Genomic DNA, 14,208 nt, shown 5'->3' with positions numbered 1-14,208 from the left:
GTCCTTAGTCTGACCCCTACCCTTTGAGCTGTCTGGCATGGTTGGACATGCCAGGAGAGCTCTCTGGGTCACTGGGATAACACAAGCTCCTCCACCAACGTCAAGGTGACAATCCATGGGAGGAGACCCAATTTAGTCATTGCCAATTCCCAAACTGTCCCCAAGTGTCCTGCAGTCCCTGTTGCTGCTATAAACTGCTGATGTGCATCAAGTTAAAGTTAACTAAAGATAAATAAAAACTAGGGTAAAAAAAACAACTAATTGAAACTGTATATGCTTACAAGACTAATTAAAACTAACAGGAAAATATCCTTACTTTTAGTCTTTGTAAATATTTCATACATAAGACTAGTAATGTACCAGTTTTAACTGTGAATACATCTTTTAAAATGGTATGTTTTTATTACACAATACCTATCCCTTTCTGATTCTCACCCCCTAAAATAAAGAACTAAACCTAACACAATTAATAAAAACTAAACTACGCATTTTCAAAAACTAAACTTAACAAGCAACGCCACTTTAAAACTGAAAACATGAAGTCAAAACTAAATACAGAACCAAAACAACCTTGATGTGCATCAGCAGCTTCTGCAGTGCAGCAAAAAGAACATGATCACTTGATCCATCGCTAGATTCCCACCTGCAAACACTGTAGCCAATAGTGTTTGTTGGAGCGGCCAGCCACGCTGGATGCACTGCTGCTGCTGGGTGTTGAACCCAGCTACCTGCGTAGTGTGAGTGTTTTACCTCTACCACACCCAGACGCTCCATAATAGATAGATAAGATAAATTAGACAGACAAATTAGACAGACAGACAAACAGTGTGTGTGTGTGTGTGTGTGTGTGTGTGTGTGTGTGTGTGTGTGTGTGTGTGTGTGTGTGTGTGTGTGTGTGTGTGTGTGTGTGTGTGTGTGTGTGTGTGTGTGTGTGTGTCGATAGATAGACAACAATTTAGGCATTTAGCAGACACTCTTAACCCAGAGCAATTTACAGTAAGCAAGGACAACACAGTAATACATCAATTGCAGATACATAGATAGATAGATAGATAGATAGATAGATAGATATAGAACAATTTAGGCATTTGGTTTACAGTAATCAAGGACAACACAAGGTAATACATCAAATGCAGATAGATGACAGACAGACAGACACACAGATACAGTATATATATTATTTTTTTGTTTAGTTTTTAGTTTTTTTTGGTTGTTATTTTTGGATTTTATCATAAGAAATGTATTAAATATACAAACCTGGGACCTACCTTTACTTTTTGGATTCGATGTTGTGGAAAAGGTGATCTTGACTGCATTTGGACGGACTCTACCTCTGTCGCCGGCTGGGTCTCATGCAGCTGGTCAGCCATTTCCACAGCACGTTTCCAGAGCGTTTGGGACCTGGAGGGTTGGACTGCAGCGAGCTGAGCGAGGCCTGAGGCTGCTGTGTCGTTCTCTCCTGGATAATAGAATTATATAAACTTTATTTATATAGCACTTTTCAAAAACAGGTTTACAAAGGCTTAACACACACACACACACACACACACACACACACACACACACACACACACACACACACACACACACACACACACACACACACACACACACAATATATAAAGGCAATTCAATGCTGGAAAATGTAAAAACAAAAAAATCACCTGGATCACCTCCCTGATGGCCGTAACCCACTCCTGTTTGGCCTTCATACTGGAAGCCTTAAGAACAGTCTTCTTGTGAGAGGTGGGGGTCCTTCCTGCCCACAGAGCAAACGTACAGGGGTCCCCTTCAGTAAGCTCTGTCACCCCCATAAGCTCTGTCACTTTATTCGCATACCGGTACTTGGTTCTGCCAGCTGAGTCTCTGATCTCCTTGCTGAAGACCAGTGAGTTCTCAAACAGGAACAGGTGGTGGTTGCGACCCTTCCGGATGAGAGTCTTGGGGTTCCACACTTGGAAACTGTCATGAAGGATCAGGTCCCCCTGGACATCCAGATTCTCCTCAAAACCCTCCAACATGGCGACGTTCATGGCATCATTGGCTTTCTTGGGCACACTGAGCATCACCTCCAAACCAGCCTTAATGTCTCCTCCCTCTCCCTCCTGACAGCAAGACAGTAAGTCCTTGAGCAGTAGCTGGTACTTGGTGATTCTCTGCACAGGCTTGATGAGGTAGAACTCGATGGAATTAGCCGGGCCCAGGCCATGTTTCTGCCGGATGTCATCAAAGAAGGTTTGATGTTCCAATATGAGGTGACTGGAGTCAGCTTTGTTCTTACAGTAGTCCACATACATGTGGAACTCATCGCCCCACATGGTGAAGCAGTGTCCCACATCCTCTGGCAGCTCGCAGTTGGTCAACTCATTCAGGAAAATATTGCTGTGAAAGTCATATATCTCCTGGATGTTACCAAAGACGACGTGCTGCTTGTTGAGGATGCCTGCAGGTATCTCCTCATCAACTCCACTGGCCATCTCCCACTGGTAGGTCTCCAGACATTCGTGTAGATCTCTAACGTAGGCTTTCTCTGTCTCTAACAGCTCACCCATGATGAACTTCATCTTCCTGGCTGCCTTCCTCTTCTTCTCGTTGACCTCCTTGTCGTCGCGCAGCTTGATTTTCTGGTCATCGGTCAGAAGAGGTTGGCAGGGAAGCAGTTCTCTGGGGAGCAGCGACAGTCTCTTGTGAAGGACATGTTTGAGCTCTTCGATGTAGGTGGAGACCGCGTCCTCTGGCTGGGTGTGATCGGCGTCCACCTTGAAGAACTTCTCCATCATGGAATCCCTGTGTCGGTCGGAAGGCTTCTGGTAACGGACAACGTCCTCAGATATCAGCCGGGCACAAGTGTTGTAGTTGTTAACCATCATGATCACAATAATCAACAACTGATCAGCTGTGGCTGTGAGCGGCGTTTTATACCTGAGAGACTTTACGTTTAAAATCCAAATATCGAATTAAAACATCAGACGTAGTCTGTTGACCAATGGCTGCGCGAGTAGAGTAAACAACTTCTGAAGGACACGCCCACACCTCGTCCAACGTGCTGAACTGTGAACCCCGAGCGACGTTGCCATGTCCGCTTATTATAAGCCACTTTGGGCTTGTTCTGTGAAGTTGCTTGTAAATATTGGCGTGTTGCGTTTTTTTGGGCTTGTTTCTAAAGTGTAGTCGCTTATTTGGGCTTGTTTCCTAAATGTTGTTTCTGTAAACCAGCGGTTCTCAAAATATTTTCATGTCAAGGGCCCAGATTAATATGTAATATGTACCATATCTACGGAGTGGACCCCCCATCTAAAAATATGTTTTGCCAGGGACCCTACCAGATTTGTGTTGTTAAAATATTTTTAAATATAATCAAAATGTTTTGCTCTTTTATTTTTTTAGATTTGTTTGAAAATATTAGATCTAACAAGCTCATGTGGGTCTACAGTAGTCGCTTTTTTTGGTGGGCTTATTTTCATAGAACTGGTTGCTTATTTCTCACGAAAAATCTGGCAACGCTGACCCTGGCCTGAGCCACGTTCAAAAAACAACAACAACAACACGCATCATCATCGTATCAAATCAGGTACAGTCAGTTATAGTATAAATAATGCTATTACTGTATTCTGATGGACCTCTGTGTAACATGTCCTCTCTAGGATATACTAGTGATCAGCCTAAATCAACCTTTATTTATGCAGGCCAACACGTTAGCTTTAGCTAAGCTGACGTTAGCTACTGAAGTTAACACGAAACAAGCACTAAGCAGGCAACTACTTTGTCCCAGTGGTGTAAAGTAACTAAGTACATTTACTCAAGTTCTGCACTTAACCTATGACTTAAGCACAATTTTGAGGTATGTTTTACTTTAGTGGAATTAGTATTTCCAGTTTTCAATAGTTTTACTTCTACTCCACTACATCTCAGTGGCAAATATTGTACTTTTACGCCACTACAGTTATTTGAAAACATTAGATACTAGTTACTTTTTAGATTTACATTTGTATTATTAAACATACATTAACAACTTAAGCTCTGTATATATGTTTTCGCCGATCTACAAGCTCGCAAGGCTTTGTGAGCTTGTAGATCTGCTATTTTCAAAAGATTTTAAAACATTTTATACATTTGAAAATTTGTGAAATGGGACATTCTGCACAATGAGTACTTTCTGCTTTTGCTACTTTAAGTACATTTTGATACTTTTGTACTTTTACTGAAGTAAAAAGGGTGCATGTCTTCGTTCACAAATGTGCGTGTGCGTGCACCATCAAGGCATCATGAACATGCCTGTTCATTTAAGGGTTTGAAAATATGTCAGTTGGAGGTCATGTCAGATTTGTTAGAATTGACACTGTTTTCTATATAAAGATGAAGTTTGTCAAATGTGTGCAAGGTCAAAGCTATAGACCACTAGATATAGCATCAACACAAGAACAGCCAGTGAGTACAAAATACACAACATTGCATCATGTGTGCACATTTGGAACATATTTGTCATCAAAATGTATTTGTAATCTCATATTAATCCCTGTGTCAATTATGTTTTTATCACCAGACTCTCAAAAGGTAAAACTTCAAATGTAACTGTCACAGACAGACTGTGACTGACAGACAGACAGACAGACAGACAGACATAGACATCAGAGAGAGAGAGCATTGCTGTCCATGGTACTTATAACTGGGTGTATGCAGCAAAATATGAAGTTTTTTTCTTTTGCCTGGCATCCCAAGGTTCTTATATTTATTTCAAAATGTGGTCAAATTTCAAAAATGTTCTTGTAGATCTGAAATATAATTACTAGCTTGACGGTGTCATATTACCTATTACACCATAGGTAATAAAAGCTTACTATAGTGACTCTGATTGTATGTGACTAAATTAGATACTGGAGGAGAGAATAGACACAACTGTGATTTGCACAAGAGTTTCACAAGAGGTGTCTCCCTAGGTTAACACGTTTAGCAAGTTTAAGTCAGTTATTGGTTCTAAATGTCAGTTTTGATATATTTTTTGTAAATTGCCCAGCCCTGGTGTACAGAACATAATGTTTACATGATTTAATGATGTGTGGAACAGGTTTTATGCCCAGGACGTTATGACCATCAAACTGCTCAGTGTGACCATAGACAAGCTGGACAGGCAAACACAACACTGTCTCGTCTTCTTGACAACCTGGCCGAATTCTTCCGCCCGCCTCCCGATGACTTTGCCCTCAGCTCTGCTTCTGATAGGTCAGCTCCCCAATTGGCATGTCTGTGGACCAACCATGATTCTTTTCACAACAGATATTCTGTCCAAGTAGTACTAGTAGCCATCAATGGCTCTACTGTAATATTTAGTTGCTGTATATGTATAATGTGATACAGTACACTGTACACATATATTTGTAAATACATTAAGAAAAATTGTCTTTCATCATTCTAAATGTGCGGACTGAATACAGTTTTCATCATAAATACTTTGTGGCTAAATCTTAGAACAAACCAAGCCGACTGCAAACAGCGGGGGTTCATTGGGGTGGTCTGCTTGGTGTGTGCGTATTTCTGGATGTAGTCTTTTGTGCCTTAAGGGTCGTTCACCATTGTCTTTGTTGTAGTTGTGGTATGGACTGGGCCTCTGTCTTCCACTTGAGTTAGAACGATTTTAAAAACAATATCTCTATAGTTATAGTGCATGGTGTGAAGGGCCCTTCAACTGATATCTCTGTGTCCGTCTCTCCAGTCTGTCAGTAGTCAGCCTGCCCCTAGCTAAGATCATCCCCATCGTCAATGGTCAGATCAACAGCATTTGCAGTGAAAGACCCAGCCACTTTGTCCAGGTAACAACTCAATGTGTTCAGTTAGCCTGGCTTCACTTTGGTCCAGTTAACAACTCAATGTGTTCAGTTAGCCTGGCTTCACTTTGGTCCAGTTAACAACTCAATGTGTTCAGTTAGCCTGGCTTCACTTTGGTCCAGTTAACAACTCAATGTGTTCAGTTAGCCTGGCTTAACTTTGGTCCAGGTAACAACTCAATGTGTTCAGTTAGCCCGGCTTCACTTTGGTACAGTTAATAACACAGTATGTTCAGTTAGCCTGGCCTCACTTTGGTCCAGTTAATAACACAATATGTTCAGTTAGTCTGGCTTTACCTGGGCCCAGGTCAAAACCATTCCTTGGTGCACGTCACACAGTAAAATCCTTAGTTTTAATTTCACTCTGAGTATTTTACTGTGCACCCTTCCTCAGTCCATACTTTTGGTGCTTTTGTGTGACGCTGTAGTATGATTAAGTAGTTTTTTTGCAAACGTAATTTGGGGAAAAACACAAAAAGTTGAAATATGGAGATAATAGGTTTCTGCCCGACAACGTTATCCTTCGTCTCTCATCTTCATGTCTGTCTCTCTATCTCTCTGTCTCTCTCTCTATCTCTCTCTTTCTCTCCAGGACTTGCTGATGATAGACCAGGTGAAGGAGTTTGCAGTCAATGTGTACGTGACCTTCAGCACGCCGCAGGAGCTGCAGAAATGAACCAGGAAGAAACAAACTGTACGAGAGGACGAGGAGGACGACAAAGAGGACGAGGAGGTGGACAATGAGGAGGAGGAGGGTGATTGCAATGAGCAGAGAAGGACGGAGATTGGAGTAGAACGCCATCCAACGTTCACTCCTTCCTTCTCTCACTCTCGGCACCCCATAGTAGCTGCAGAGATAAACAGGCTTGAGGGGAGAATGGAAAAAGAGGAGCTTCAACTTTGCACTTTACCTGAAAAGGGGAGAATAAAGTGAGTGCAAGAATAATTGTCAGACAACACAGATTGAGGATCGCCAGGCTGAACCAATTGATAATAGACACACTGTAAGGATTTAGAGCTGAGGTAAGGAGGTGTCTAATGGCTGTGCTTGAAAGCCTTATCACATCAAGAAGACAATAGGTGCTTGAAAGCCTTATCACATCAAGAAGACAATAGGGCTTGAGGTAAGGAGGTGTCTATCTCAATGGCTGTGCTTGCTTGAAAGCCTTGACAGACAAATAATAATTCTTTGGTAAATCAATGTACATATTATTATTATTATGTCTCTTTCCCTCTCTCTCTCTCTCTCTCTCTCTCTCTCTCTCTGTCTGTCTGTCTGTCTGTGTCTGTCTGTGTCTGTCTGTGTCTGTCTGTGTGTCTGTCTCTGTCTGTGTCTCTCTCTCTCTCTCTCTCTCTCTCTCTCTCTCTCTCTCGGTCCGGGTCGAATTTGGGTCGAGTTGTCGGGTCCAAGCGGGTCGACAGCGGGTCGACCGGTCCGGGTCGACCTGTCTTGGGTCGACAGGTCTGGTGACCGTTCACACGACGCTCGTCTGTCATGGTATGACAGTCATGTTTCAGGGCTAGATCAGAGGCTAGTCTATGAGTTCCATTTAAAACGTATCATCTCATATAGCTTGAGTTGACATCTTTAGAAGCTACGGTTGACGGTTGTTATAGACGTTTGGTGGTGGTGTTTTTCAAAAAGAAAACACAACAAAAAACGTTACAACACGTTCTTTACAGATTAGGGGGAAACAAATGTCATTTTAATATGGCTAACGGTCGACCGTTGTCGTCATATGCTTGTCAAAACAAGCGTGTGTGTAGTGTTGTTGATACAAAAAAAAACGTTACACAAATTACATTTGATCGATTTTAAAATTGATCAAATACATATTTAGTCTTGATCCTAGTCATGGTTCACACGTGCCGAGCCCCCCTGGTTCATAGCGGTGTCCGATTTCTGTTACATTGCCAACTCTCACATGTACATAAACGTTCAGATTTCAAATATAAAGTGCTTACCCCCGAGCCGCGGATGTTACAAGGCGACCCGGACCGCGATAATTACCCGTATCTCCCGTATTGTTCAATAAAAAGCATTTTAATCCGATCGCCGGCCATTTTCTCCAAATTGTCTTCGATACTTTCAACCATGCGACACTAACGGTTGGGAGGTGTATTGCACTCTGATACATGACCAAAAAAAAGGAAATTGGCTGGAGATGGGATTAAAATGCTTTTTATTGAACAAAATGGGAGACACGGGTAATTATCGTGGTCCGGATCGCCTTGTAACATCCGTGGCTCGGGGGTAAGCACTTTATATTTGAAATCTGAACGTTTATGTACATGTGAGAGTTGGCAATGTAAAACAATCGAACACCGCTATACACCGGGGGACTCGGCACCATTTACTACATCAGTTACTACAAGTTCACAATGCATCGCTGTGCATTGTAAGCTTGTAGATCAAAATATTTGAAAACTTAAAATGGGACATTCTGCATAATGAGTACTTTCTACTTTTGGTACTTTTGAGTACATTTCGATACTAATACTTTTACTCAAGTAAATTTTGAATTCTGGACTTTTAACAAAGTACTTCTACATTGCAGTAATGATACTTTTACTTAAGTAAAAAATGTGAGTACCTTTTCCACCACTATTTTTTTGTAATCTTGTTTGAACTACATGTTTATTGTTCCCCTCTCTCTCATATCTATCTAGGACCATGCCGTCTTCTGTTGACCAGTGTCCTGAGGACTCCATGGATCTGAAGAAGGACTTGGATGTGGATGACAGGTAAATAAACTCTCCAGCTTTTTAGGGTTTTTATCCTTTTGACCAGTGGTTCTCAAAGTGGGGTCTGGGGACCCCCAGGGGTCATTGAGGGAGTTCCAGCGGGACCTTGACAGATCTGTAACAAATGGAACCAAATGGACCCTTACGTTATCGTGGCTGAATCATGCTCACCAAACTGAAGCTCCTTGAAATTAAAATAGTTTGACAACCACTGCTTTTGACAGATATGTATAAATAATATATGGTCATCTATATGCATTTGTGTTAATAAAACATCAATATCAACAGCCTGCAGCGGTTGATGGCGGTGCAGCAGCTGAGAGCCAAGTACGGCATCAACATCAAGAGGGGGTTCAACGGAACCAAACAAACGGCAAAGACACCATCTACCAACACTGTGAGTCTATGGATAAACAAACCTTACTAACATGCAGTGTCATTTACTTTAATGTGTCATTTTCTCACTGAGTCTTGTATGAGCATGGGACGAATAAAACATCTTGAATCTTGAGAACTCCAAGCACACTCACTCATCCCATCCCAGATTAAAGATCACATGTTTGTGCTTGAGTCTTAAAAGGCACATTCAATCAACTCGATTTATCATATTTTCTCCATTTGTCTTATGAAATCTAAAAATGCTGTTTAATGTATTTTTCCTCAGGTGAAGGTCTTTGGAGTGCAGCTGGCGAGCCTACCACAGTGTGAAACTGAACACGGTAGTGTACCAAGGTAAATGGAGACAGCTTGTTTAAAAAGCCACAAATAATGTCAGCTAATGTTTCTGTTCAAAAGTTTTTCGTTTTGCTGATTTCATGTGTGTGCTTCCTTCCACAGGTTTCTAGTTGATGCCTGCATGATGCTGCTGCTTCACGTAGACACAGAGGGTCTGTTCAGGAAGTCAGGATCCATTGTTCGTCTGAAAGCACTCAAGGTGAGTCTAGTTGATTTTAGTATTAGTAGTAGATGTTCTTTTAGTATTGCTGTTTGTCCTGCAGCTGGGCACCATCTTTTTCATGGCTCTAGTTGATCTTGCTTTTATTTGGCTACCTTGACCCCGGGAGGTCTAAATGACATGCTATCCAATCAGGGCTGGGCGATATGACTTTAAATCAATATCATGATTATTTCAAACTATAATTTTCTTAAACAGTGACATTTGCAGATCTACCAGCTCTGCTATTTTCACTCTTTTTGCATCCTACCATTGTACAATGACATACTGTATAATACAGGGTTTGAGTGGTTAATCAGACAAATCAATTTAGTCGATTTATAAAAATAATCTGTTCGTTTTTTATATCAACGAATCAACATGAAATAGTCTAATCATAAAAACTAGCCAGATTAAGTCTGTTACCGTTCTAAATATCGGTTTCGATGAATTGCCCAGCCCTATATCCACTGCACATATGTGTATAAATGAAGTCTAACACAACGTTTCATTGTTTCTTCAGGCCAAGCTGGATGCAGGTGAGCAGTGTGTGTCCACGGCTCTTCCCTATGACGTGGCTGGCCTTGTGAAGCAATTCTTCAGAGAACTGCCAGAACCTATTCTGCCCACAGAGCTACATGAAGCGTTTCTGAAAGCCCAGCAGCTGAACGACGAGGAGGAACGCAGCGCCGCAACAATGCTGCTGTCCTGCGCTCTGCCTGTCAGAAACCGCTGTGTACTGCGCTACTTTTTCGACTTCCTCCAGAAGGTGTCCCAGAGGTAATATTAGACTGATGAAAGTGTGTTCACCAGCTTTTTTAATGAATGAATTATTTTACAAGGCTTAATCTTATATTAAAATAAATTGATGAAGAAAAACTAATATTATGTATGTATGTGTGAATATATGTGAGATCAATGCACCAAGTCAAATTCCCTATGAATGGATTCTAATTGTACTCTGTGATTGTTGTTCGTGCCTACCCTAGGAGAGCAGAGAATAAGATGCACAGTAGCAACCTGTCTGTGGTCCTCACTCCCAACCTCCTTCAATTTGGAGAAGGAACTGCCAAGATGAACGCCGGCACAGAGAAACGCCTGAGGTTGCAGAGAGCAGTCATCCACTGCTTCATTGACAACGCTCAGGACTTTGGTACGACTCTAGACTTCACAGTTAATTTCTAATCTATGCCATTCATTTCGACAACAACCACTTACACCCTATACACTCCCCCCTGTCGATCAACTAATCAATGACTTTTTGTACTGGTTTGTGTGACAGGTGTGTTGCCACAGTTCATCATGGAGAACGTTCAGGCCTTGTTGGGCAGTGAGGCCAGCGCTGTGTCACCTCCTCAAGATGGACCCAAGGAACTCTTGGATTGGAAGAGGAAGTGTAGGCGCAGCTTTGGAGGTATGATTACTTATTAATACGCCAGAGAATTACATTTAATTGTATTAAATGCAGATGTAGCTATCTTTAAATGGTTTCAGTCAAGAAAATGTTATAAATATTTTTGTTTGTTTCACATTTCAGATGTGGTTAGTGATAATCTGATCTTCAAAATCATCAGAACACAGACATATAGTCTCCAGTCAGCCACATATGGTAGGTATACCAAGTCTTCACCTGTTTTAAATGTTTTAATGAGCTTGTATTGAAACTGATTCACAACTGCCTTAATAATGAATGATAAGTGTGATTTGTATAATTTAATATTGCCGGTTGGGTTTTCGCTCTTTGCCTGTCTGCTTGTCCCTTTTGCAAATTCTCTTCCTGTGCTTCAATATCTGCTCATTGTCTAACTTATCTTGGTGCAGAATGAGTTTGCAGATATGATCAAAGATCCTTAAATCCTATCATGCTGTTGGTACAATGATTTTTACATTTGACTTTTCCTCTGCAACGCCCAACTCCAACCTTGGCAGTATTTGAAAATTGTTTCTTTTCTCTCTTTAATAATTGCAGATTGTGGTCCCTCAGACGTCTTACTACTGAGCTACAGGCATGCAGTGGACAACAGGTGTGTATTTATTTTCATAGTATGTTATATGTTGTATATTATAAAGCTTTCCTTTGTGTTTCAACATGATCCTGACTCTCCATGATTGGGAAAGTTATCATACACTACACATCTTTAAATGTTTATAAATGAACTGTACACGTAATCTGATTTATTGCATTAATTTGATTAATCTGATCTAATTTTTCAGCGTGGGAGAAAAACAACCAGCTTTTCCAGACTCCAAAGTCAACCAGGCAGAAGCATTTCGCAGGTCTCTACGCTCACGAGTTGGCCTGGGGACAAGAGGCAAATATGTTGTAAGTGTTGTTGCCTGAAAAACATTTACATTTCAGATAAACTAATGACCAAATTGATTCAAATCGATGCCATGTTTTGTTACATTTTATTAATCAAACACTAATCCTATATCTATCGTCTCTGTCAGATGGAAACCACATGTGTCCAAAACTGTTACTTTTCAGGATTCAAATTCAAAAATAGCAACACGTTTCGAGCTTGTAGATCTGCTATTAAAAAAAATGTAATCCTGAAAAGTAACAGTTTTGGACATGATGACATACAGTACTGTATTTCCACCCAACAGAGACATTTCATTAGTGGGACTTACATTTTTTTTTAAATGCTGTTTTTGTATGATTTACAATGTTTTAACATTCAAACTGAAAGAATGTAATTCATTTAACACCAGAAGGACGTCTTGAACTGAACTTTACTACTTTTGCATGAGCTGTTAGGGGTTTATTTTTGCCATTTGTATCCTTTATTTAGATTGGAAAGTGTGAGGGGACACCAGAGCTGCCTGTAGGACAGGGAGAGGAGAGACCTGGATGGAAGAAGAGACTTGCAAGGTGGATCCTTGTGATTCGCAAGACGTGGAGCTGCTGTCAGAGCCACCAGGTACCCCTTGGGGACATTTTCTTCTGCATCATACTGCTGTGTTGTGTAGAATTGTTTATGAGCAACAAACCCAATAATCCTGTTTCTTCTGAGTGAACCTGATCATCCTCTGAAAAACTAACTGAAACAGAATTAACATGATATTGCACTTGTTTAACATCTGTTGAGGCCCTTTTTAAGAACACGACTAACACAAATGTTATCTCTCAATCTACTCAGGAGAGCACCAGCAGTTTCCGCACCACCGAAGACTAGGACTTCAGCCTGGCTTTCCTGCGTAAGGGAAACGAGTCCAAGAGTGAGTATCCATAGTAAATCGGCTTTGATGGAATTATAGCAGTGGTTCTCAAACTTTTAATGTCAAGGATCCTCACATGAATATGTATTTGGCAACAGACCCCATCTGAAAATATGTGTGTACCTGGGAGGGACCCCCGTACAAGATTTGTGTTGTTAAAATGTTTCAAAAATATTCAAAATGTTTCACATCTTTTCAAGATTTCTTTTGAAAATAGCCAATCTACAAGTTTTTGTACCTTTTTGACCTTGTAGATCAGCTGTTTTCAAACAGCCAATGTATAGTGGTTGAACATCTTTCTATTCTATATTAACACATTTAGCTGGGGGAACCCCCCCGTACCCCACTTTCAGAACCACTGAATTGGAGGTTCAACATAATGCTGCAAATGATCCTAGACTGACACTGCTGTCCCACTCATCTCTGTAGGCTCAACGTACTTCAGTACACCTGAAGAGAACCTGCTGACGCCCCAGTGTGACGTAAGCGCCCTGCGGACCTCATGGAGCGGCGAGACGCCCGACGGAGCCCAGGAATTTGGACCTCTGGAAGCAGGATGAGAAAAAGGAGCAGAGCCAGGCAGATGTTGTCTCACTCTGGTGGGTCACGAACTCTGGGTGGATGTTATCATGCCCCGGGGACTTGCCTTGCCTAATGGTTGCCGATGGCCGCCCTAAGCTGATATAAATTCTCCAGAGATGTCAGCAGCATCGACACTGGGTGCCCTAGAGAGGAGGGAAGATACCTTGCGCTGTGTAAAGCGGGCGAAGTTCTTGTCTGCACCTTGGAATTGGCTGTTCTTCAGGAGCTGCTCTGCAATGGCATCTGCTGTCACAGGGCACTTGGGGGGTGTTGTTTTCCTGCCAGTGAGCTGGTTGATAATCTGCCACGCCTTACGGCTAGACTGGGTGAAATTGATTGACTCAACGGTTTCAGTCCCTCTGTCCCTTCGGGTGGCGTCCAGCTTGTGGAGTAGTTGTAGTCGCGTCCACATCCTCCCTTGAGCCAGCCTGCTGATATGCACCCAGGAGGTGGTTGTACTCTTCCTCCCAGCCCGGGTTGTAGCTCGCATTGTAGCTGCGGGGGATTGTTTTCTTTGCTGCACTTAGGAGCACTGCATATGCTGAGTCCACATCAGCATTGTCTGGGTCCGGGAGACAGGCTGACGTTCTCTCTGTCTCTGCGTTGAATGCCTGCCAGTTGGCCTCACGGAAGTTCCACCTACGGACAGGTTCACCCCCTACCGGCTGCACCAGTGAGGGGACTTTGATGATAGACGGTCGGTGGTGTGACCGGGGGAACCTATCGATGACCTGTCTCTCCGGAATTGGAAACTTGGTGGCTCTTTGGGGTCGAACAGGAGCTGAGCATTGGCGTTGGAGGCCCACTCACACAGTGTCTCTCCGTCTGGTGTCGTGTGGGAGTATCCCCAGTCAGTGTGCTGGCAGTTAAAGTCCCCTGCATAGATGGCAGGTGCCTGGACAA

The sequence above is a fragment of the Gymnoscopelus microlampas genome (genome assembly GCF_963454915.1).
Source record: "Gymnoscopelus microlampas genome assembly, chromosome: 14".
In the NCBI taxonomy this organism is placed as follows: domain Eukaryota; kingdom Metazoa; phylum Chordata; class Actinopteri; order Myctophiformes; family Myctophidae; genus Gymnoscopelus; species Gymnoscopelus microlampas.
This window is presented reverse-complemented; position numbering follows the sequence as displayed.